We start from the raw sequence: 25,023 nt of genomic DNA on the forward strand, positions 1-25,023 counted from the left end.
TATATCCTACTGGTCTGTTTCTCTGGTGGAACCATGACTGGCACAGGACAGAAAAATATTGGAAGATAATGGCCAAAAACTTCCCAAATTTGGTGAAAAACATTAAGTGACAGATCCAAGAATCTCAACAAAACCCAAGTAGGGTAAACAAAAAGAAAACCACACCTAACAGAGTTCAAAGCCAAAGATACAGAAGCACCTCATCAACTCACATTGCTAGGACATACAGAAGAGAATCAGATTTGGAGTGCATTCTGAACTGTCCTGCAGGACTTGGAGTGGCAAGCCCACCTGGAGAGACTTGCAGAAGTCCTAAGGCACTGGTCTAATTTAAATAGTCTAAATCTCTAGAGGTAGTTAGATCCTGAGATAGGTTTAAATCCTGAGAGTCAGTGGCAGGTGCTTCCCCCTACAAGGGAGGAGATTTAGATGTCAAAGATTTAAATAAAGAAACATTCCTTCGGATGGAATCGAGGCTAAGAACTGGTATTACATATCAAGATACAATGCACTTTCTACTACTCTCCCCCAGAACTTAACCTACCCATCCAATCACAGAGAAATCTGGACAACCTCTGCTCTCACCCAACACATGCCACCTAAAACCTTACACTGTGGCAAAGAGTAGAGAAAGCATGCATTCCCAGTGATCTACTAGTTCAGAAGAGAGAAGAAAAAAAGGTGCTAAACCACCAGGCTTAGTACCTTTGCCCAAGCTTACCAACCACATAGGTTACTCTCCCTCTCTCAGGAAGAATGAGAAAAGAAATAGAGAGAAATGTTCTACCTTGGTTGTAGAGTAGAAATTTCTTACCCTGTGTAGAAACATGGGGAGAAATAAATTGGTCTTTTCTCCCAACTAGATTATAAATTTCTTAAAGTCAGAAAACTGACCTTATATAAACTTCTGTGTCTATCACAGTTCCAAGCAGAGAGCTGGACATATAACAGACAGTGAACAAGTATGTATCAACTTAACCATTCTATATTCAATGTGTGTGCATGTTTTGAACACTAAATGTAATTTTAATATATTCTAATTTTACCTATTCTTTGAAGAGTGATCTACAACTTATAAAACATTTACATATACATTATCTCATTAAGTCTTCACAGCAACCAGTATCATGAATGAGGAGAATGAGGCTCAGAGGGGTGACACAATTTGCTTGAAGTCACACAGCTAATAAGAACCAAAGTCGAGACTCAAATCCACGTGATCTGACTCTGATCCAAGTCTGCCTCCATCATACCGTTGCTATTTATTTGTTAAGCATCTTGACGTCCTTTAAGAAGAAAAGGATGTTGCCCATGAAGCCCAAGGCAGCAGCTGTATCCCCAGCTGTCAGAAATGCCTCCACCAGGTTTGGCAACAGCTGTCTCAATTTGATATCTCACTGGGTTCCTGTCAGAGTCCCACCTTGGGGAGTGACAAGTTTAATGAAGAAAAATTCAACCTTCCACCTGAACTTCTAGCTTTGCAAATGCAACTGACATCTGACAAGCCTGGAGGCCCTCACTGCAGGGAATGGGGTGACCCCAGCCTCTCAGCTCATAGATTATGTGTTTGGCAGCTTTCTCTGCAATTGGCTGGCAACATCTGTGCCCTCTCCAGATCTTACTTCCTCGTCCCAATGCTGATTTAGATGCAATTCAAGCAAACATTTACTGAGTATTTCCTATATGCCAGGTACTGGGGATACATAAAAAGATGAGTAGCACACCATTCCTGCCTTGGGGGCACGCAAAGTGCTACAGAAGGGTCAGTAACTTTACACGGCCAGTATTTCTATGGAAAAAATACCTCATTGCTGCATTTCTTTTGAAAGAGAAACTCTAATAAGACTGCTCAAAAAATTAAATACCATGTTGACGGTTTCCTTTGGGAAGAACAACAAATTCAGATGTCAGCAAGAATCTCAGAAGGGCACGGGGGGTTCATAATGCTGGAAGGGGCACTTTGAACTTAGTGTCTGAGAACCAGAACCACAGTTTTTTCATCTTATTAAAATAAGAGAGTCATCAGCATGAGACAAGGCTACATGAAAGCATGTGGTACATTAGGGGAGAAACAAGCAGGGCCATTTGTTTGGAGGACAGGGTACAGAAGGTGAGATTAGAAGGAGAGGGGTGAAGAGGCTTCAGTATCACACCAAAATATTTAGAATATATTCTGAATGGAGCCATAGAAGATTTCTAAGTTGGGATGGGGTTAGCATGATATGATTTAGAATAGTGATGCTAGCACTTAGAGAAACACACTGGTCAGAACTGGGCCTGAGAGAGAAATAAGATATCTAGTTATGTGATGGGGTGACTATGGAAGGTCTAAACAGAGATGGGGAACCCAGAAGAAGAGGTGGAGAAGGAGAAGTTTTGAGACGAAATCGCTGAGTTTGGTTTGTGAAGTACATACAACATCCAAGTGAAGACACTTAGTGGACAGACAGAAAGTACAGCCCAGAAACACAGAGCAGGCTCACAGATTAAGCCATGGGAGTGCAGAAGGGACCCCCCCCCCCACCACCACCAGGAACAGAGCGCAGAGAGAAGGAAAACTGGTGAAGGAGAGGACAAGTCCCTTGGGAATCCCAACATTTGAGAGCCAAGTCAGAAAGCAAAAACAGGAACCTGAGACCAGACACAGGAGATACAAGGAGACCCAGGAGATAGATAGCAAGGGCAGAGAAAGAAGGGTGAGCCATAGCAGCGAATGTTGCGCAGAGATCATAGAAGATTAGAGCTGAGATGGGAGCCCTGGATTCTCTCTGGAAATTGAAAGATCATTAGGTTTAGAAAATAAGCAGGAGAGGAAGAGATGAAATAAGATTGGCAAAATGTCAACCATTGTTAAAGCTGGGTCATGAGTACTGGGTGTTCATTATAATATCTCTACTTGTGTATATGTTTGAAATTTTTTCCTAATAAAAGATGGAAGATTTAAAAGATACATAAAAAAATAAAATAAGTTGTCATTATCAGCTTCTAAGAACTGGCTTTCAGTTGAATATTGAGTAGCAAATGAGAAACACAGAAGTGCAGCTGGTATCGAATGTCATATTTTGAGCTTTGCTGGCAATGTGATATAATATTACGGAAGAGCTGGGCCTGGTGCCTATATCATTCACTCATTGTCACTGCAGGAAACAGATGACACTCAAAATAGGGTGGCTCCCCAAGGGCTTAATAAAGGGAGTATTTATGGTGTAAGAGCAGGGTACAGGGAAAGCTCGAGGAATACTGCAGTAACCCTGGTTCTAGTACCAGTAGGGTGTTGGCACCCTTCATCACACAATCTTGGTGGAAAGCAGCAATTAGCATGTACTTCTCCCAGGCTGTGGGTTGACTGGAGATCAGCTGGCTCTGAGCTCTGCCTCAAGCTGGTGTCCAGCTGGGCTTGGCTTCTCTGCAGATCAAGCTCTGGGCTGTTCCACATGGGTTCATTCTAAGGCCCAGACTGAGGAGGCAGCAGTGCCGAGGGGAAGGTCTTCTCATGGAGATGGCAGAGGCCCAAAAAAGGCACACAGAAACACAAGATGCTTCTAAAGGCCTGGGCTTGAAACTGGCATAAACAATTGGTTCCACTCACATTCCATTGACCAAAACAAGTCACAGAGCCAAGCCCAGGGGCAGGGAGAAATACACCCCTCCTTTTACGAGAGTAACTGCAAAGTCACATCCTGGCAAAGAGCGTGGATACCAGGAGGGACAAAGAATTGGGGCCAATAATTTAATCAATCATATAGCTAGGGTCGAGGAAGGGAGTACTTAGCAGAACTCAGAAAGTATCATGAGAAGAGGGCCCCCTTGGGAGAGGCTCCTACCTTCCATCAGAGAGAACCTGAGGAATCCCACAGGGAGGGCACCAGGGGAATAAACATCCTGACCTCCCCAGGTCTCCTGCCCAGGCTTCTCACTGCTGGACCAGCTGGAAGCCAAGAAGCAAAGGAGCCCTTCGATGGGGTCCAAACAGGCCCACCTCCCAGGGCAGGGAGGAGTGTGAGGAAGAGTGAGAGTGAGTCTGGAGGGACAAAAAGGGGACCTGTGCACAGCACTGGCCGCTTCTAAAAAAGGACACAGTGAAGGTCGGGGGGAGGCTAGTGGGAGACGCTCTGCACATGAACAAAACCCTCATCTTCCCCCAGTACAGCCCAGGAAAATGAGGAATCTGGGGGCTCAGAAGTTGTAGGAGGTCCTTTGCCACCCTGCACTGCCACCCTGGGCATCTGATCCAGGGGGATGAGCAGGCACCAAGCCCTGAGAAAGAGGTTTTCCCCAACCACGAGACAGGCACAGGTGGAGGTGGAAATGGGCAATTAAGACTGATTGTCTGACTCAGCAAAATAATTAGGCTAGGACAGATAAAGATAGTCAAGGGGAGGCAAGTTGCTGGTGGCAGGTGAGATCAGGCAATCTGTGTGGAGACTGATTCTTGAAAGGACCAGAGAAGAGGCTCTGTGTCCAAGGGCTCCAGGGAGACACCTCCCAAAAGGGCACCTTTTACTGGGGCTGACCCGCACTCCCCTGGTGGAACATAGAAACCTCTGAATGTTTGTGCTGGTTATGTTTCTGGAGACAAATTAATGCCGAATGGAGCCAATGTAAGAATAATAACAATTGACAGCCATTTTCTAAATACAATAGCTGTGTTATTTTATAAGTAAAGAATCCTTAGTATTGGGAGGGGAAATAAAATGAGTCCCTCAATCTAAGTTCTAGATGTTCTATGTCCAGAGTTTCAAATCAGGGCACACTTGCTTTATTAGACAAAACTTACTGCACAAAAAAATTGTAGTGCCCCAAGCCAGCCCTAGAAAGGCAGGTTGTAGTAATTCAGAGCATGGATTCTGGAGCAAGCTGCCTGGATTCAAAGCCCAGCTCAGCTGCTTGCTCCAACTGTGAACCTGGACAAGGACAAGCTACCTAATTCTGTGCCTCAGTTTCTCCATCTGTGAAATGGAGGTGATAATCAGACAGCCTAGATCTGTTGCGAATGTAATGAGTTTATAGATGTGAGTGCTTACTCAAGTGTTGGGCACGTAGTTTGTGAAATTGGACGATTAACTCTTTTTATTATTGGCACACTCAGGAGCCATCCCCTGCTCCAGATCCCAACAGCATCCCTACCTTCTGCCACTCCACCCTGTGTCACAGGTGGGAGCCTGGGGTAGAGCTTTCCTGCTTCTAATGAGAGCCTAACTCTCACCTTGATTTCAGCCCAGCGCTGAGCCCCTCTGAGCTAGAAATGCACTCATCACCTAAGGCTGGAACCCAGGGGAAATTTCCTTTCTCCATGAGAGCTCCGACCATCCCATCCAGCTGCTGACTCAAGGTTGAGGAGAACAATTAGAGGACTGAGAAAGAGGTACTAGCAGCTGGAGGAAATCAGCATTTTAATAACAGACAAAGCAAATATACTAGAAAGACTTGAGTCCCAGGAAAAGGAGGGTTGGACAAAGACAGCCAGCTCCCCGTGGCACTGCGTGCGCTTCAGAGGTTGTCGAGTCTCCCTGTCTCCCTGAAGCTTCTGCCCCTGTACTTTTGCAGGCTGGGGTCTCTCCCCTCCCTGTCTCTCTCACTCATTCTTTCTCCTTCACCTTTCCCTCTATCCCTTCTCCCTCAGCTCCCTCTCTCTCCCTTTTTAAAAGCTGCGTCCCTGGGCTTCCCTGGTGGCGCAGTGGTTGAGAGTCCACCTGCCGATGCAGGGGACACAGGTTCGTGCCCCGGTCCGGGAAGATCCCACATGGCGCGGAGCGGCTAGGCCCGTGAGCCATGGCCGCTGAGCCTGCGCGTCCGGAGCCTGTGCTCTGCAACGGGAGAGGCCACAACAGTGAGAGGCCCACGTACCGCAAAAAAAAAAAAAAGCTGCTTCCCTAATCCAATAAGACTAGGTCCTTATAAGAAGAGGAAGAGACATCAGGGGTGTGTGTGCACAGAGGTAATGTTACCCAAAAACTGGATTCACCTTCTGGTGGGCGTTGAGCAAAAAGACATAACCAAAGATCAGGAGAAGGAAGGATTTGTTACTACTTGCAGCCAGTAAGGAGAACATTGGGGATCTTTCCCAAAGAAATGTCTCCCACAATAGCAAATTTGGGGAAGTTTTAAGCTAAGGGTACACGCATATTCATGAAGGGGCTTGGGCGGTAGGCAGAGTCCAAGCTTTAGCTGATTGAAGTCACCAGAAAAGGTCATCATCATCCCTTAGGTTCCAGTTATCTGGTGGTGAAGCGCTTCTGGCTAGTCTTTATCGTTGGAACGGAACTGGGAGTCTTTACAACTGATATATTACCTTTGCTATTAACTTCTCTTGCTAGTTCCTGCATTCTTTTGTCTGCTTAAGATACTTAATTACTGAGATCTGTTCAAGGACAAGCATTGTGGCCAGGCTTAGATCACAAAGTGGCTTAGGCCAAAAATGGCTTCTCTTATGTCAAGAAAGCCACGCCTGGTTTTCTTTCTCCGGGAACCCCCTACATTATCTGTTTACAGTAAGGCCAGCGAGAAGGCGGCCGTCTACAAGCCAGGAAGAAAGGTCTCAAGAGAAACCAGAAACCAACCCTGCTTGCAACTTTGTTTTGGACTTCCAGCCTCCAGAACTGTGAGAACATAAAATTCTGTTGTTTGAGCCAAAACAACAACAGACAAACAAAAGTGAAAACGTGCTTTGTATTGGTTTTTGGTGTGTTTGGTCCTTGGTTATCTGTGGATCTGTAGTTCCTAATACACGCAATTTTGTTTTTCCCTTCAGTTACAACACCTGGGATCTATTCCAGCTCTGTCACTAACCCACTGTATGATGTTCAGCAATAATAATAGCAAACACATATTATGCTTAATGGGTGTCATTCACTCTTCTAAGTGCTTTATGTATGAAATTAACTCATTTAGTTGTCAGGGCAACCCATGAGGTAGGGACTTTTATTATCTTCATCTGTGGTAAATTAGATTACTATCCACCAAATATTTTGGTTTCCCTCTCTGCAGAGCTCTGGCTTATAGCAGACTTGAATATCCCAGCCCTGCTGGACTAAGAGGTGACCATATATAGAATTTTCTTTGGTCAATGAAGTTAGGGCAGAAGTGCCATGTGTCATTTCCAGGAAGAAGCTTTGAAGCCAGTGTGTGCTTTGCTCTGTTCTCTTTTCACTGTGGCATGATGACTGGCAGTGTCCCAAATAGTGGCTGTTCTGTCAGCCTGGGTCTGAGGATGAAAGTGGCATGGAACAGAGCCATAGCTGACTCATGAAGGACATGTAGTGAGAACAAGAAGGAACCATTTGTTGTGTCGGTCATTGAAATTTTCTGGAGTCATTTGTTATTGCAGCATAACCTAGCCTATACTGACTGACAATTTCCCATCTTCAGGTTAAGGAAACTAAAGCAATTAGAGTGAGTCTGGCAATCTGGCTCCAGAGTCTGAGCTCCTAACCACTATTTCATATTACCTCCAGGAACCCCAATTCCTGGTTTATGAGGTGGGGCAATCTGCACCCTAGTCGAAGACAATGAATGCTGTTTCAGTCTCATTCATTCCATTGGCTGCTTTCTTTTCAGCTTTAAACATGTTAGGCATGTGTATTTTACAGCTGATGCTGGTTAGGTTCAAGGGAACTGGGGAGTTCAGAGTTGCTACTGATGTTCCCATCAGGTTTATAACCAGAGATCCCTCCTCTCTATGTTCCCAGCTCAGGACACCCTGAAGGAGAGAATTCCCAAACCTCCACTTCTCCCTGCCAGGTTTTCTGCCAGGTGTTTTGTTTTTTGGTTTTTTTTTGGGGGGGGGGGATGATGATAATAATTACTATCATTTATTAAGTATTTTCTATGTTCTAACAACTATACAAATATGATTTCTAATTCCTAAAGCCATACTACAAAGCAGGTATAATTCTCATTCTTCTTGAGGAGGAAACTGAAGCTCAGTAACACTAAATAAGGTGTCTAAGGTCACATATCTACTATGCTTTAGGCTCCTGATTCTACTTCAAAGCCATCTGACACTAAAGCCTGGGTTATTTCCTACAGGCTGCTTGTTGTAGCCAGCACTGCTCCAGCTGGCCTCCTGTTGCATTCTCCCATCATTTGTGACTTTGAAGGTATCGGAGTCTTTCAGTATATTCTATGTGCAATAATATTTAAGATGCTTCTGGAGAAGGAAGTAGAGGGGCAGTGAGCTGAATGCTGACAAGTTCCTAGGAAAGCCTTAATGTCACAGAAAAACAGAGAGGCTTGAAAAACAAACTGTCTAAGCACCTAGAGGTTTTGTATTTAAATAATAAGTGCTGAGGAGTCTTTGATCCAACGCTTCCTGAGAGCTCAACCAAACCTTAATAAAGCAAACCTCCAAGGGAGGCATCCCAATTAGCCCTATTTTCCAGATGATCAGTCCAGGACCCCTGTCCTATTCCTGTCCCTGGTGCTCATCTTGGAAGAAAATTATCCCTATTGAGAAGCTCTGCACCAAATACCACATGTACAAATAACTGCCTGATTTTTGCAACAGGCTTATGTGGAGCCATTGATCATTACTGTGTTTCAATAAATATTTTTTTCCTGATAATGAGCCAATTTACAATCTAAAGCCAGACATTGTCAGGTCTGGGCTCTTTAAAAGAAAAAAAAAAGTATCATCATAATTATTATTATTTGGTATTGCCATCTGGGTGGCATTTAAAAAAAAATAAAAGGCTTTCTTGTGTTTCTAGAAACTACTCCTTCCAGAATACTGTGTTCTCAAGACAACGCCTCACAGCATGGCCTCACAAATAGCGAGTCATTGGTGCAGGTTTCTCAAAACAGTAACCCCCAAATTATAGTACCTTCTTCTTCACACAGCTGTCTTTTACAGAACACCTGCACTATGCCAGGCCCAATGCCAGATGCTGTGAAGAATGCAGAGCTATACAAGGCATAGTCCTGCCCTTAGCACTCAACCTAAAAGGCATTAAATAAAAATTAGTACTATTATGTGATGTTAAAATTTGGAAGCCATGTAGGGTATTTTACTTTCTAGAGTGAAATCCAGTTCTGTCCACTTTGCCAAGCCTCATTGTCTCCCCATAATCAAGGAAAGAGGTCTTGCTATGAATTGATCAGGTTTAATATTTTGTGGACCACGGTGCCAGGAAGTGGTACTGTAAGAAGGAAATAAAGTGTTAAGCCCCCCAGGGGTCTTTCTGGCCTCCCTTTGCAATCTTCTGTCTCCCTAGACTGGAGGCTACCTCCCCTGCAGGAAGGACCTTCTATTTCCTGGAGTGAAACCAGAGTGGAGCCTATAGGGAAGCCACTAGGCCTACATAGGCTGACAAAAATGCTTTCCTGTTGTTTCCTACAGTTCCACAGGAGAGGACATCGGGGTATGATTGTTAAGAAAAAGTCTCCAAAACATGGTAAGTTTAAGACAGTGCACCTGTCCTTTTAATGTCATACTGAATACTGTTTAACAGACCCATCCAACAATTATTTAATTTCTCATGAGCAGGTACCATTCTATGACATCGCTATTTACTATTAATTAAGGCTCAGGTTCAGTGACATTGCAATTGACTTGTAGATTTGTGGCTAGCAGAAATGCAAATGATTTCTGACTGGTAGCTACAGTAACCCCAAAGGTTGTGGTTTTTGTTGCCCTGTAGGGCATTAAATCAGTTTTGTATCTAACCCAGTGATCTTATTCTGATGTTCCTTTTTAAAATTGCCTACAATTATTCTGTTCCTCAAATACTCTTTAAAACCAGTTTTACTATCTTACTGGTTCCCTCACTAATGAATAAGTTAAATAAAATCTCTGACATGTATTTATTCCATGTTTTTAAGAGTCATGTTTTCAACTTTTTAAATTAATATATAACTGATTTACAATATTATATTAGTTTTGGGTGTACAACAGAGTGACTCAAAATTTTTATAGATTATACTCCATTTAAAGTTATAAAATATTGGCTATATTCCCTGTGGTGTACAATATATCCTTGTAGCTTATTTATTTTATACATGGTAGTTTGTACCTCTTGATCCCCTACCCCTGTCTTGCCCTCTCCTCACTTCCCTCTCTCCATGGGCAACTACTAATTTGTTCTCTACATCTGTGAGTCTGTTTTGTTATATTCATGCATTTGTTTAATTTTTTAGATTCTACATATAAGTGATAACATACAGTATTTGTCCATCTCTGTCTGACTTATTTCGCTAAGCATAACACCCTCTAGGTCCATCCATGTTGTCACAAATGGCAAGATTTTATTCTTTTTTATGGCTGAGTAGTATTTCATTGTATATATATACACTACATCTTCCTTTCCTATTCATCTGTTGATGGACACTTAGGTTGCTATTGTAAATAACGTAGCTATGAACACTGGGGTGCCTGTATCTTTTCAAATTAGTGTTTTCATTTTCTTCAGATATATACCAGGAGTGGAATTGCTGGATCATATAGTCATATGGTAGTTGTATTTTTAGTTTTTTGAGGAAACTCCATACTGTTTTCCATAGTGGCTGTACCAATTCATGTTTTCAACTTTTGAAATTTATAATTTGATAGAGGCCAAAGATCAGTCCAGTGATAGGGAGAATTCCTTTACCTGGCCTTATCCTCTGGCATTTATGTCCCTTGGCAACCTCAAAGGGGTATGGCTGTGGCAGGAAAGGATTCTAGCTCCTGGCCAAATACCACCCCCCCACCCCCAGGTCATAGAATCAAGACCACAAGCAATATATTGTAAAAACAAAACAAAACAAAACACATAAGGTTAAAATCAAATTATGTACAATAAAATTTAGATAATAACCTAAAACAGAATAAATATTCATGAGTTCATATTGATATTAATAAATGATTAAATAAATAAATGAATAGAGAGAAAAGACAAATCTCCTGTGCAGAATTCCAAATAAGTACAATATAAAAAGAGTAACTGTATAATGGAGAAACCTGGCAAACACTAACTCAGCCAGGTGATCTGGATTAACATCAACAGTGAGAGCATGCACCCTTGATATGATGTAATGAAAAGCCCGCTTTACCTCTGTGGTCTTCCTCCCCAAAACACGTAACCCCAGTCTAATCATGAGAAAACATCAGGTAAATCCCAATTGAGAGACATTCTATAAAATACCTGAACAGTACTCCTCAAAACTTTAAAGTTGATCAAAAACAAGAAAAGCCTGAGAAACTGCCACAGCCAAGAAGATCTTAAGTAGACGTATTAAATGTACTGTGGTATCCTGGATGGGAACCTGAAACAGGTAAAAGGTCCTTAGGGAAAAACTGAGGAAATCTGAACAAACCATGGACTTTAGTTCATAATAGTGTATCAATACTGGTTTATTAATGTGACAAATGTATCATACGAATGCATGATATTGATCATAGGAAATTCTGGATGTGGGGTATATGGAAACTCTGTATTATCTTCACAGTGTTTCTGTAAATCTAAAACTATGCTAAAATTAAAAGTTTATTTAAAAATAAATCATAATACCACATACAGGTTTTTTTTTTAAATCAAATTAAATCCCAATTCCCACAGCTTATTGACTGTGACCTTGGATAAGTCACTTAACCTTTCAAGTCTCATCTATAAAAAGATAATACTATCTACCTCACAAGATGGTTATGAGGCTGAAATGCAAAAGAACCTGGTTCCATCCACCTTGACTTTAAGTTCTATTAAAATGCACTTGAATGAACCGGGAGCAGAAATGCACTATCATTGGTCTGGAAGCATATCGCCTTTGCACCTTCTTGAAACCCTCTTTAGCAATGCCAGGTGCAGGGCCCACTGAAACCGAGCAGGACCCTGTGGGGCTCCTGGGCATGGAAGCCTTTCAAACAGTTGCTAATCAGGGAAGGGAGGGGATGCAGAGACAAAGGAGGAGCAGCCAAGAAACAACAGTTCAGGCTAGGGGCATGGTCCTGGTTCCCCCTCAAGGGATACACATAACAAGATCTTTGAGCTCTTTTTTTAAAAATAAATTTATTTATTTATTTATTTATTTATGGTTGTGTTGGGTCTTCGTTGTGGTGGTGGGCTTCTCATTGCAGTGGCTTCTCTTTCTGCAGAGCACGGGCTCTAGACACACAGGCTTCAGTAGTTGTGGTGCACAGGCTTAGTTGCTCCATGGCATGTGGGATCTTCCCAGACCAGGGTTCGAACCCCTGTCCCCTACTGGCAGATGGATTCTTAACCACTGCGCCACCAGGGAAGTCCCTCTTTGAGCTCTTTTACAGAACTAAAACCACCCAAAAATGGAAGATGTTAGCATCCTTCATTCCAGAGAAGGTCACCATTTGATGACCTCCAGAAGCTCATCAGGAGACATCCTGACGCTACATTAAAGGAACCAGAGAAGCTCATCAGGAGCCCACCTGAAGCAGATTAAAGCAGTGCAGGCCCTGCACACACCCTGACCCTTATCAGCAACTCTGCTCTCGAACCATTGCTATAAAACTCCTCACCAAATCCTCCCAGGTTGGGACACACAGTTTTGAGGGGCACGAGCCCACTGTGTCTTCCTTTGACTGGCAAAACAATAAAGCTATTCCTTTCTATTTCACCCAAAACTCTGTCTCTGAGATTCAAGTTGACACTGCACAGAGGCCGAATTTTCGGCATCATCACCCAGCACAAAGCTGAATAAGTGAAACCTCAGCAATTCACAAAATACAGCTCTAGTGCCCTCCCAGTCTCTGAGTTTCTTGGTCTACTAAGAAGGTCAAAATGTGGTTGAGCTAGCCTGGCTTACAGAGAAGAGCAAAGCCTGAGTGGGTTATGGGGGGAGAGGGCCGTCCTCACTTAGAATAAGCCTGAAGGGATTTGGAAGGTGATTAACTAGGGAGACAACCAAGCTTCTTCCTCCAGGAGCTTTTGTTTGGATGCAGGGTGGGAGGACTGTCAAACAGCACACATGGGTCTGGAGTTCCAGGGAGCAGGCTGCTGGGTAAAGGTTGGGAGCTCCCAGGCATGCCTCTCTGGACCACAGACTGGGCAGGGGGAAGATGTGAGTATCTGATAAGCTGTCCCTTTTCCTTATCCTGTTATTATTAACATGTTATTGTGTGCATTAGGTTTCTCATTAGGGAACTTTGGAGGTGGTGGAACTGTTCAGCTGGATCTGCTTTACTCTCAAGAGCAGACTCCTGTGCTAGGTTGGCATCAATGTTTCCATGGTTATATTAATCAGGATTGGGACAACCAGATTCTTTCTCAGAAAGGGAAGTTGTACTTACACATGCCTGTTTTACCCTAGATCTACACCAGAGGGCAGTATGGGTGCTCTGTTCTGGAGAACCCCTTTTTCCCACGGGCGCCCAGCTGAGTAATGGGTCTTATAGTATTTTCCTGAGTAATGAAAGAGGAAGGTAGGTGTATTCATTTTCTATTGCTGTGTAACAAACTAACCCAAACTCAGTAGCTTAAAGCAACACCCATTTGTTAGCTCACAGTTCTGTAGGTCAGAAGTTGGTTGCTTTATCAATCATCGATCAGAGGCAACAGTGCAGTGGCTGGCTAGGAGGAGTGATCCAGGAAACTAGGCCATTTCCATTGGAGTCATAAACTTGGTTAGTGAACTCTCTCATGTTACAGCCACTTCAATCAAGGAAAAGAAAAGGACAGGATTCATAGTGCTTGAGCCTAAGAGCCTAAGAGAGCAACTCAGTTGGGATTTTACTAGGTTTACAAACTCTCCTGGGTGTTCCTGAAATCTGACTTTAGATCAAAGTTTCATTTCCTGTGACCGGATAGTTGGGATTGTGTCCAATTTATCAGCACACTGAATTTTTTCTAAGTCTCAAAAAGGAAAAAAACAAAAACAAAACAAAACACTCCTGATTCTAGAACTTTTCTTCTGTGGTCTAAACCCCCTTGAGGCTGCTCTTTAGCTATTCTCTTTTCCAAACTGAGAAATAATCCCCAAACAGAAAAATGCCAGGTATAAGAAAACATACTTGGCATTCTTGCCTTTCATAATTAGAACAACCTAAATGTCCAATAGTAAAGGAATGATCAGTTAAATTATGATCTGCAATGGAGAGAAATGAAATGCAATGGAATATTGTGCAGCCATTTAATGTTTATCTTGAAGGATGTATTGCAGCAAAGAAAAAAAGTTTATGTAATGATAAATGAAGAAAAGCAAAACAGAAAGTCATATTGTACTGTAATCTACTTATCAAATTGTGTGTCTATACCAGCATTAAACAGAGGGAAGGGCAAAGTTTGTGTGCCGGATGCACAGTGAGGCCAACAAAACAAAACATCAGTGTTTGGATCAGAGAAGTGTTTATTGTAGGGCAAAGTAAGGAGAATGGGTGACTCATGCTCAAAAACACCAAACTCCCCAGTCCTTTGGGGGTAAAAGTTTTTATAGGCAAAATCTGGGTGAGGGCTGAAATGTGTGTGACTTTCTTCTGACTGGTTGGTGGTGAGGTAACACGGCGATGCTCCAGGAATCTTGTGCTCAACCTGAAGTTGCCATCCTCCACCTGGCTGGGGGCCTTAGTTCTGCAGAAGAGCTCAAAGATACAGTCATGTATATTCCTTGAGGAGAAACCAGGACCCTGCCTCAATGCTGCACTATTGTTTCTTGACTGCTCCTCCCTTGCTTCTGTATTCCCTTCCTTCCAGGATTAACAACTGTTTGAATCTGCCCTTTGGAACTCAGGGAAGGTCAAGGAGGCTGAATGATGCCTATTTCCTACAAACAAGAAAACGAGGGACATGGCAAGGTTTTGTACCTGGGAGCCCCACAGAGTCCTGCTCGTTTCAGGATGCGGGGGAGTCAGGCCAAGGATAGAACCCTGGAGAACACTGCCATCTATGGTATGTTCCAGGAAGGGGTGCCTTCAAGGCAGACAGAAAAAGTGAAGCAAAGAAACCATGAAAAAGAATGAACCAAGAGAGCTTGAGGTCAGAGAAGCTAGGAGAAGATGGCACATCCAAGGTGTCAGGCATTTTATATCCATTACTCTACTTAGTCCTCACCCAAAGTGGAAGATCCCATTATAGCTCTTTTGCTATGAGCATACTTTGAGCAAAGTTTCAAGAGGAACTTAGCAAGTTGGACAACACCCCACTGTAAGGGCGAGATGGGATTTGAGCTGAGGTCTCTCCTTAAGCAAAGCCGATGCTCTCTGCTTTACACCAAGCTGCCTCCCTACCCTTTTAGAAATATCTCCTGTGTCCCCCATTTCTTTGATTACAGGAAACAGCTTTCATTCAGCCTCCATCACCTTCCCTGAGTTCCAATGGGCAGATTCAAGCAGTTGTTTATTAGGGAAGGGGAGGAGGGATGCAAGACAAGGGAGAAACAAACAGTCAAGAGAAATAATAGTGCAGCCTTGGAGCAAGGTCCTTGCTCCCCATCAAGGGACACACACAAAGATATCTTTGAGCTGTTTTGCAGATACTAAAACCCCCTCCAGGTGGGAGAAGTTAATGATGAATGATGGTATGCTGCCCACAAGCACATAGATCCCAGACCAGCTGGAACCTGAAGGTTGATGATGCTGACTCCTACTTACCTCACCACCAACCCATCAGAAGAATGCAAGCCTGTCACTGCTTTGATCTTTATCACCTACCTCTGACCACGAGCCCTGTCTGTAAGACCTCTCCCTATTCCCCAATGAGGGGGGCACAGTTCTTGAGGCACTAGCCTGCTATGTCCCTTCTTTGCCTGGCAAAGAATAAAGTTACTCTCTCTTTCTCCTCCAAAACTTTGTTGCCATATCACATTTTGGCATCGGTGTACAGAGAGCCAAGATTTTGGCATCAGTCCTGGTTTAAGAGGGATCAGTCAGTTGTATTTTATATTCTGTGTGCAATAGGCTTACACTTCTGATGCAAAGACAGAGATGGGAGTAGAAGGTAAGCAAATGGACTCCCAGGCGATGGATTATTATGGGGATTGCAAACTCCATTGCCTACAAGAGAGGTAAGGTAAAAGCAAAAGCCATGTGGCAAATGAGAGAATGTACACACTGTCTAGAGGAGGCAGGAATATGACCCACAGTTGTCAGATATTTCAGTTTCTTTAGAGGAGCCACAAATCTGTATTTTATCTTTTTCTGTGTAATTTTCCTTTTTAAAAAATTTATTTTATTTTATTTATTTATTTATTTTTGGCTGTGTTGGGTCTTCGTTGCTGTGCATGGGCTTTCTCTAATTGCGGTGAGCAGGGGCTACTCTTCATTGTGGTGTGCAGGCTTCTCATTGCAATGACTTCTCTTTTTGGGAGCATGGGCTCTAGAGCACAGGCTCAGTAGTTGTGGCACATGGGCTTAGTTGCTCATGGTATGCGGGATCTTCCCAGACAAGGGATCGAACACGTGTCCCCTGCATTGGCAGGTGTATTCTTAACCACTGCGCCACCAAGGAAGTCCCAATTTTCCATTTTTAAATATTAGGAACTAAATAAAAACTTTTTTTTTTTTTTTTTTTTTTGCAGTACGCGGGCCTCTCACTGTTGTGGCCTCTTCCGTTGTGGAGCACAGGTTCTGGACGCGCAGGCTCAGCGGCCATGACTCACGGGCCTAGCCGCTCCACGGCATGTGGGATCCTCCCAGACAGGGGCACGAACCCGTGTCCCCTGCATCGACAGGCGGACTCTCAACTACTGCGCCACCAGGGAAGCCCATAAAAATATTTTTAAACACTATGAAGACTAAATAAATCTGTGGAGTCAATTGGGCCCAGGTTAAGACCACTGACTTAGTGCCTCTGAAGGTAATTTGTCTCCAGGAACTACACCTTGAGTTGTGCTGATTCTATGCAGAGCCAATCGCTAGGCTACAGGAAATCCCTGAGCAGGCCTTGGGTGGGGGCACTTCTCTTTCCATCTTCCTTCCCCAGCTGGTCTCATTGGGCCCATCACTCAACTTTCCATGATGAATGCTTTGTTGGTTTCTGTTCCATGGAGTTTAAGGACCATGGAGGGTCTCTCATCACAGCCCTTCTTTTCTAGGAAAATAAATGGCCAGCTCCCTGGAGTTGGGGATTTTTTATGCAATGACTTTCCTCTATGAGATTTATTGCAGCAGCTTTGTGAGAGATTTGTAGTAAGTAGTGTTCAGGCTGTAGGTCTTAAATCCTCAATGCCACAGTCATAACTCTCCAGGAAGGAAATGATAGAAGATCACAGTAGCTAATATTGCATTATGATGATACTGTCTCCGCAGAAATGATTGCCATCTTGCTGCTGCTGTCTTACTTAAGAAACATGAGCTCTTCAAATGTGCTTTGAGATATCTATTCTGGTGGAGCCTTGTGACATCCAGAAGAACCTGTAAACCAGGGGAAGGAAGCAAACATTTGTTAAATGTCTTTCACTCCCCTTTTCACATATGGGAGACTGAGGCTCAAAGAAATGAAATAATTTTCCCAAGGTCTCTACCTGTAAAACCTCTCTGATTCCAAAGCAGATCTTGTCCACCATCTACACAGAACATATTTTTATGTATAAGAGGATGTCTAATGAATCAAAGTTGATAGGCATAAATGGTGAAATATTTTTTTATCATTTTTACCTCCATCTATTTCACTTTTAGATTTAGTGTACAGTGTATGGGGAGTCCATAGACAAACAATCTAGATGACATCATGAGGAAACAAATCAGACAAACCCAGACTGTGGAATAAAGGCAATCATCCCAGTCACTTCAAAAAGTCAATATCATAGTGAAAAATGTCTGGGTACTCTTCTGGACTAAGAGAGACTGAAAGGCAAATTAACAAATGCAATATGTAAACTTAATTGGATGCTAGTTCCAAATGGAACTATATGAGATATTTTGGGAACAACTGAGGAAATGTGAGTATGGACTAGATGGTAGATGATATTAGAGATTATTATTAGTTGTCTTAATTGTGATATTGTATTGCGGTTATGGAGGAAAACAACCTTGTTCTTAGGTTCAGATATGTGCTGAAGTGTTTAGGAGTGAAGTGACATGATGTCTGCCCTTTAATTTCAAATGATTGAGCGAAAAATTATGTGTGTGTATGTGTAAAATATTGTCAATTGCCAAAGCTAGGTAGTGAGTATGTAGGTATTTATTACACTATTTTTTCAACTTTTCTGTACATTTAAGTTTTTTCATAGTATTAAGTGAAAATATACAAATAAAAAAACTGGATTGGATTAAGCTGCCTCAGAATAATGGAGAGGGAGCTGCTCTGACAAGGGTAAAAGCAGTTTGAAATTCCTTTAGAAGATCAAAACTGTGGACAAACTTACATAGCTTAGATTGTGTGTTCATGGGACTTCACTGGCGGTCCAGTGGTTAAGATTCCATGCTTCCACTGCAGGGGGCATAGGATCAATCCCCGGTCGGGGAAGGAAGATCCTGCATCCTGTATGGTGTGGCCAAAAATATACATATATATGTGTTCATTATAGTAAATGTAAAGAATATTTTTAAAAGGATAGGTACATAATTGCAGCCATGTAAAAATATGTTTGCAGGTAGACAAGAATTAGAAATGTATCTGTTGGGTTAATGGAACTAGAGGTGATCTTTTTTTTTTTTTCGAAATTACTCTTGCTGTGTCACCTTTTCTATTAACATAATTAACCAAAATTAAGCCCACAGACCAAGATAGAGAAAGGTCACGGCTGTTTGCTATGGTGTGGGGTTACAGATGAATATTTTTCTTTTAAGAATCATACTTGGGGCTTCCCTGGTGGCGCAGAGGTTGAGAGTCCGCCTGCCGATGCAGGGGACGCGGGTTCGTGCCCCGGTCTGGGAGGATCCCACGTGCCGCGGAGCGGCTGGGCCCGTGAGCTATGGCCGCTGAGCCTGCGCGTCCGGAGCCTGTGCTCCGCAACGGGAAAGGCCACAACAGTGAGAGGCCCACATACCACAAAAAAAAAAAAAAAAAAAGAATCATACTTGAAGCCCTTTGTAAAAGTGTATTCTGTATTTTTATAATCGGTAAATGCAATAGTTTACTGCATTACTAAAAACAAATCATTGTGGGAGCTCCAGCTCCATAATTCTAGCATGGTTAAGAAGATTTGGGGAAACTAACCATAAGTGAAAATTAAATAATTAAAAATGCAAAGCAGCTTCAGAAAGTTAGAAGTTTGGTTCATGAATGACTGAACAAACAGTTTCATCTATATTATAAGAACAACTGTCCATAAAACAGGGGTCAACAAACACAAGCTGGCCACCTGTCTTTATAAATAAAATTTTATTGGAACAAAGCCATGCTTATTCATTTATGTATTGTCTATGGCTGCTTTAATGGTGCAATGGCAAAGGTGAGTGGCTTCAACAGAAACGGTGTGGTGTGCAAAGCCTAAAATACCACTACCTGGTGCTTTATGAAAAAGTTTGCCAAGCCCTAGTCTAAAAGTATATATGTACTATATGAAAAAGGATTAAATAAGAATATGGAAAAATAAAGTTGATTTATTATGGTGGAGGTATTATTGTAATTTTTATTCATATTTAATAATTTTAAACATGTTACAAGGCAGTTTGTTCATTAAATAAATATTTTTAAGAAAAAATAATTGAATGAGCCATTACTGTTTTTACAATGCATGAAATTGTGATAGGGAAACAAATAGCAATACATATCACATAGTTATTAAAGTCTGACATGAAAATTCTAACCCTTAGAGTTGAGCCAAAGAAAATAATCAGAAATACAGGAGGAAATTACCAAGATAATTCTCACAAAATTGTTCATAATAATAAAATAGTGAAAATAATAGGGTAGCTATTAAATAAATAATTGTGTCTACATGATGGAATATTACACACTCATAAAAAATACTTTTTTTAAAGAATTTATTATTATTTCAAAATCAGAAAAAATAATATAATATTTTTTAAAAGTTGAGGTGTTATTCACTGATGATGGAAAATGTTCATGACAGTGACAATGAAGTAAAATAAATTACAGAACATTTAAAAATATCTATCAACATTATCTATATACATTTATAAATATATAGAAAAATGTCTGAAAAGTATAAACTATACCATCAACAGTGATTTAGGAAGTGATAGGTGGGAGGATTGTTTTCTTCCTTCCTAATACAATTCTAGAGTATGTAATTTTTTTCTGAGCATGTATAACAAGAGAAGAAATTATATATGTATATACATCCATCTTTAAAAATAATACTTACTAAAAGTTTTTAAATGACCTAGTTAAATGTTATGGAAAGCTGAAAACAAAATTACAGAGAAAATATGATCTCAAGTTTAGGAATAAAATGCAGACAAGAATAAAATGTACCAAGAAAATGTCAAAATATTAAGTGTTGCTTCTGGGTGAGGTATCGTGGATGATTCTTGCCTTATCTTTTTGTACTTATCTCTTTCTCCCTGATCTTTCTACAATGAACATATATTACTTGGATAATCAGGAAAAAAATTGTAAAGTAAGAATTTGTTAAAATAACTTTTTAAAGGAAAAGAGTACTATTATAGCTGTTACCAATCCATATCCCTAGACTTTTGAATCTCTTTATTTTTCTGTGTCTCTGTCTCTGTCTCTGTCTCTCTCTCTCTCTCTCTCTCTCTCACACACACACACACACACACACACACACAAACGGTGCACACAGTAATTCCTGACAGTAGTAATGACTTCTATTATTAAACTCTACCAGGTCCTCCATTTGTGTTTCACACTTCCTGGCCTCCTTCCCACACAATTCCCCAAAATCTTGTATGTCGCTTGAACTCCACAGGTGAGACAGAAAGGAGGAGGAGGACACAAGCACTTAGGCAAGGCTCCTGACACTATGCAAAGGATAAAATACTCAAGCCCTTACTGTGGCAAACAAGGCACACGTGACCCGCCTCCCCCCAACCAACCTCCCCCCAAACTCACACTGCTCTGATCTCATCTTTCACTCTCTCTGTCTCTCTTACATTTCCTTCAGGTTCCTTCTCAAATTTCATCTTACCAGGGACACCTGACTTTGGCCTTCACCAACTCCACTGAGTTGGTTTCAGGTCTAATCAAATATGTTTTATGAAACCTGAATAAATTTATCATAAAAATGATAAACCACTGTGCAAGTCAGTTCCCAAGATGAAATCCTGGTAGTCACACCTTTGGAAAGTCCCCTCCCACACTGAATAAAGCTGACCTGTGTGACCATTAGGACGCTGCAGACATGAGACGGGGGCTTCCAAGGCTCGTCATAAGAGACATTGAGACTTCTGCGTTACTCTCTTGGATCACCTGCTCTGGAGGAAGCCAGCCACCATGCCGTGAGGACATTCAAGGAGCCAGACAGGGAGACCCACATAGTGAGGACTTGAGACCTACTGCCAACAGCCAGCATCAACATGCCTTTGTGTGTGTAAGCCACCTTGGAAGCAAATTGTCCAGCCCCAGTCAAGCCCTCATATGACTGCAGTCCTGGCCAACATTTTGACTATAATTTCATGAATGACCTTGAGCCAGAAGTACCCAGCTAAGGTGCTCCTGATTTCCTGACCCACAGATACTATGAGGGATTAAAAAAAATCTTTATTGTTGTTTAATCCACTAAGTGTTGGGGGTAGTTTGTTACACAGAAATGATAATTAATACACTCACTAACCTAACTCTTAAACTCTTTTAATCTACATGGCTCTAATTCCTTCAAGTAACCCACCCCTCCAGACCCACATAAACCAACACAAACTTGGGCAAAGTAGACCACTGCCCCTGGAACTCATCCAAAGTACCATTCTACACTTCTGGTCCTCTCTTCCTTGCTGTTCCTACTTCCCTGTGTCTCTAAAGCCCCCCTGTCTCTACATCTCAGTGAATGACACCCACCTCAGGACTATTATCCTCTTACAGCAGGTTTGGGGCAGATTTCAGCCTCCACCCTCTCCCATAATTCTGTTACTCTCCGTCCAGAACCTCAACCTAAAGTCTGGGGGTGGAGACATTTCTCATTTTTGCCCCCCACCCTTACCTCAGGATTCAGACAATCGAGGCTGGCCACACGTACCCAGCCCTGCCTGCAGAAGAGGATGGAACCATTTATGTAAGAAGCTTATCTGAATGAGGCTCCCTCAAACTGCTGGGTGGGTCAGATTTTGCAACCCAGAATACTGCTGTGAGAGATGACAGCCGCATCTCCATGGAGAAATAATTTCCAGGGGCTTCCCTGGTGGTGCAGTGGTTAAGAATCGCCTACCAACGCAGGGGACAGGGGTTCGAGCCCTGGTCCGTGAAGATCCCACATGCCGCAGGGCAACGAAGCTCGTGTGCCACAACTACTGAGCCCACAAGCCACAACTACTGAAGCCTGCATGCCTAGAGCCCATGCTCCGCAACAAGAGAAGCCACTGCAATGAGAAGCCTGCACACTGCAGCGAAGAATATCCCCTGCTCACCTCAACTAGAGAAAGCCTGCACGCCACAACAAAGACCCAATACAGCCAAAAATAAAATAAATAAATTTATTAAAAATAATAATCATCATCATCTCCAGGCCAAGAGGATCAGTCTGGCTCACTTGCCCTGTTTCATCACTAGTGTTCTTTAGTTCTCTCTCAGCACCTTTCTGCCTCTATCAACAAGTTTCATCAAGAAACAATCTCAGGATGTATAGTATGAACCCCTAATTCTAAGACACAGCATGTGTGTATATCTGTATGTATGATGTGTACATGTGTCTGTATGTATGGGGCATGTATCTGTATATCTCTGTGTGTGTATACTGTATGTGTGCTGTGTGTTTTGTGTGTGTCTATACACATGTGTGTATCTGTATGTGTGTATATCTGCATGTGTGCTTTGTGTGTACATGCTGTGTTTGTATGTATGTTAAGTGTACATGTGTGTTCTTCGTATCTGTATTATGTTTTGTGTGTGTACCTCTCTGTTGTGTGCATGTATGTATGTATGATAGGTGTATGTGCTTGTGCACACATCCAGCTTCACCAGCTTGGGATTCATACAATTTCCCTCCACAGAACACCTAAAATACAACAAATGCTTGCTTTTGATAAGTGTACCATAGTTGTGTAAGATGTTAGCATTAGGTGAAGCTGGGTAAAGGGTATGCAGGGTATACAGGAACTCTTCTGTAAACCTAAAATGTTTAGAAGCTATTGCCTGGATTAGCAGGAAATTTAATCTTCCCCTCTTCCTTAGGTCTAAAACTTCCCAGGGGCACTTATCTTTTGTCCAATGCACCGACCTGGTTGTGACATCCTCACCAGTGGAGGAGAGTCAGGCATGATGTCTGCACAACCACAGCCCAGACCAACAACTCTCTAACTTGCCAAATTGTCATTCCTATTTGCTACGCCTGCAGAGTGATCACCAACAAGCTAGATTCCCTTCCAGACTTGTATACTAAAACATTTAAAAGATAAAAATAGGGGGCTTCCCTGGTGGCGCAGTGGGCTTCCCTGGTGGCGCAGTGGTTGAGAGTCCGCCTGCCGATGCAGGGGACACGGGTTCGTGCTCCGGTCCGGGAAGATCCCACATGCCGCGGAGCGGCTGGGCCCGTGAGCCATGGCCGTTGAGCCTGCGCGTCCGGAGCCTGTGCTCCGCAATGGGAGAGGCCACAACAGTGAGAGGCCCACATACCTCAAAAAAAAATAATAATAAAAAAAAAAAAAAAAAATAGGGACTTCCCTGGTGGTCCAGTGGTTAAGAATCTGCCTTCCAATACAGGGGACACGGGTTCCATCCCTGGTTGGGGAACTAAGATCCCACATGCCGTGGGGCAACTAAACCTGTGTGCTGCAATGAAGAGCCCATGTGCCACAATGAAAGATGCCACAACTAAGACCTGATGCAGCCAAAAATAAATAAATATATTTTCTTTAAAAAGATAAAAATAAAAAATTCTTAGAAAAAGACAGAGGAAGGAAGCACAAATTGAAGGGCAAGAGGCTAATTTAGGGCAGAACGGCATTTTTAAGGGACCAGGGGAGAAAATGGGTCTTTTGCCTGACGTTGTCCAAATCTAGGCTGGGTAAAGGTGAGGGTCCAGAGGAGGAGCAGAAAGCTGCTTGCTTAGTGGACTTGGGCCTTAGCTATTCAAATTCTCCCTAAAGCTGTGTGTGTTGCCACGGGCTCAACATTTTACAGATGGCTATTTGGGGCTTAAATATTCTTCCTCCTACCCCCGCCCCACAAGTCAATTAAGATTTCTTCAGAGAATAGTGGGTCTGCCCTGCCCTGCCCTGCCCTGCTAGACTGGAAACAAAGTGCTCACCTCCTGGGAGGAATGCGGTCCGTCCTTGCTCTCAGCTTACTAAGCAACCTGTTGACGAGCTTATAATTACCAGAGCTGTGTGCTGCACAATGAATGCTCTTGGGGATTTTAATGATCGAAGTGAATGAACATGCTTCAACGTTTGGAAACGTGCTTGAGAAGAATAATTGCTTTAAAGTGTTTCATAAATTGTTGCTAGGAAACCATATCAAGATGGGCCTTTTCACTTACAAGTTGAAGTTCAACTGGCAGGAAATTCTTCCATTCAAAATACAGGTAAGCAAACAGAACAATACAAAAAAGAAAGAAAGACAGAGACCTACTAGCTGTCAGAGAAAATCTTTCACCTGAAACAAAATGGAGAACAAGAGGCAGGACTATATATACATACATATATATATATATTTTTTTGGTGTGTGTGTGTGTGTGTGGTACACGGGCCTCTCACTGTTGTGGCCTCTCCCATTGTGGAGCACAGGCTCCGGATGCACAGGCTCAGCGGCCATGGCTCACGGGGCTAGCCGCTCCGCGGCATGTGGGATCTTCCCGGACCGGGGCACGAACCCAAGTCCCCTGCATCAGCAGGCGGACTCTCAACCACTGAGCCACCAGGGAAGCCCCGGAAGCCCCTTGGCAGGACAGTATTGATGACAGTGATGGATTTGCATCTCAGCTCATACTAGTTATATGATCTTGGGCAATTCTTTTTTTTTTTTTTTTTTTTTGGCCTTGCCACGGGGCTTGCAGGATTTTAGTTCCCCGACCAGGGATCAAACCTGCGGCCCCCCGGCAGTGAAAAAACTCAGTCCTAACTGC

The sequence above is a fragment of the Hyperoodon ampullatus genome (assembly GCF_949752795.1).
Source record: "Hyperoodon ampullatus genome assembly, chromosome: 6".
In the NCBI taxonomy this organism is placed as follows: Eukaryota; Metazoa; Chordata; class Mammalia; order Artiodactyla; family Ziphiidae; genus Hyperoodon; species Hyperoodon ampullatus.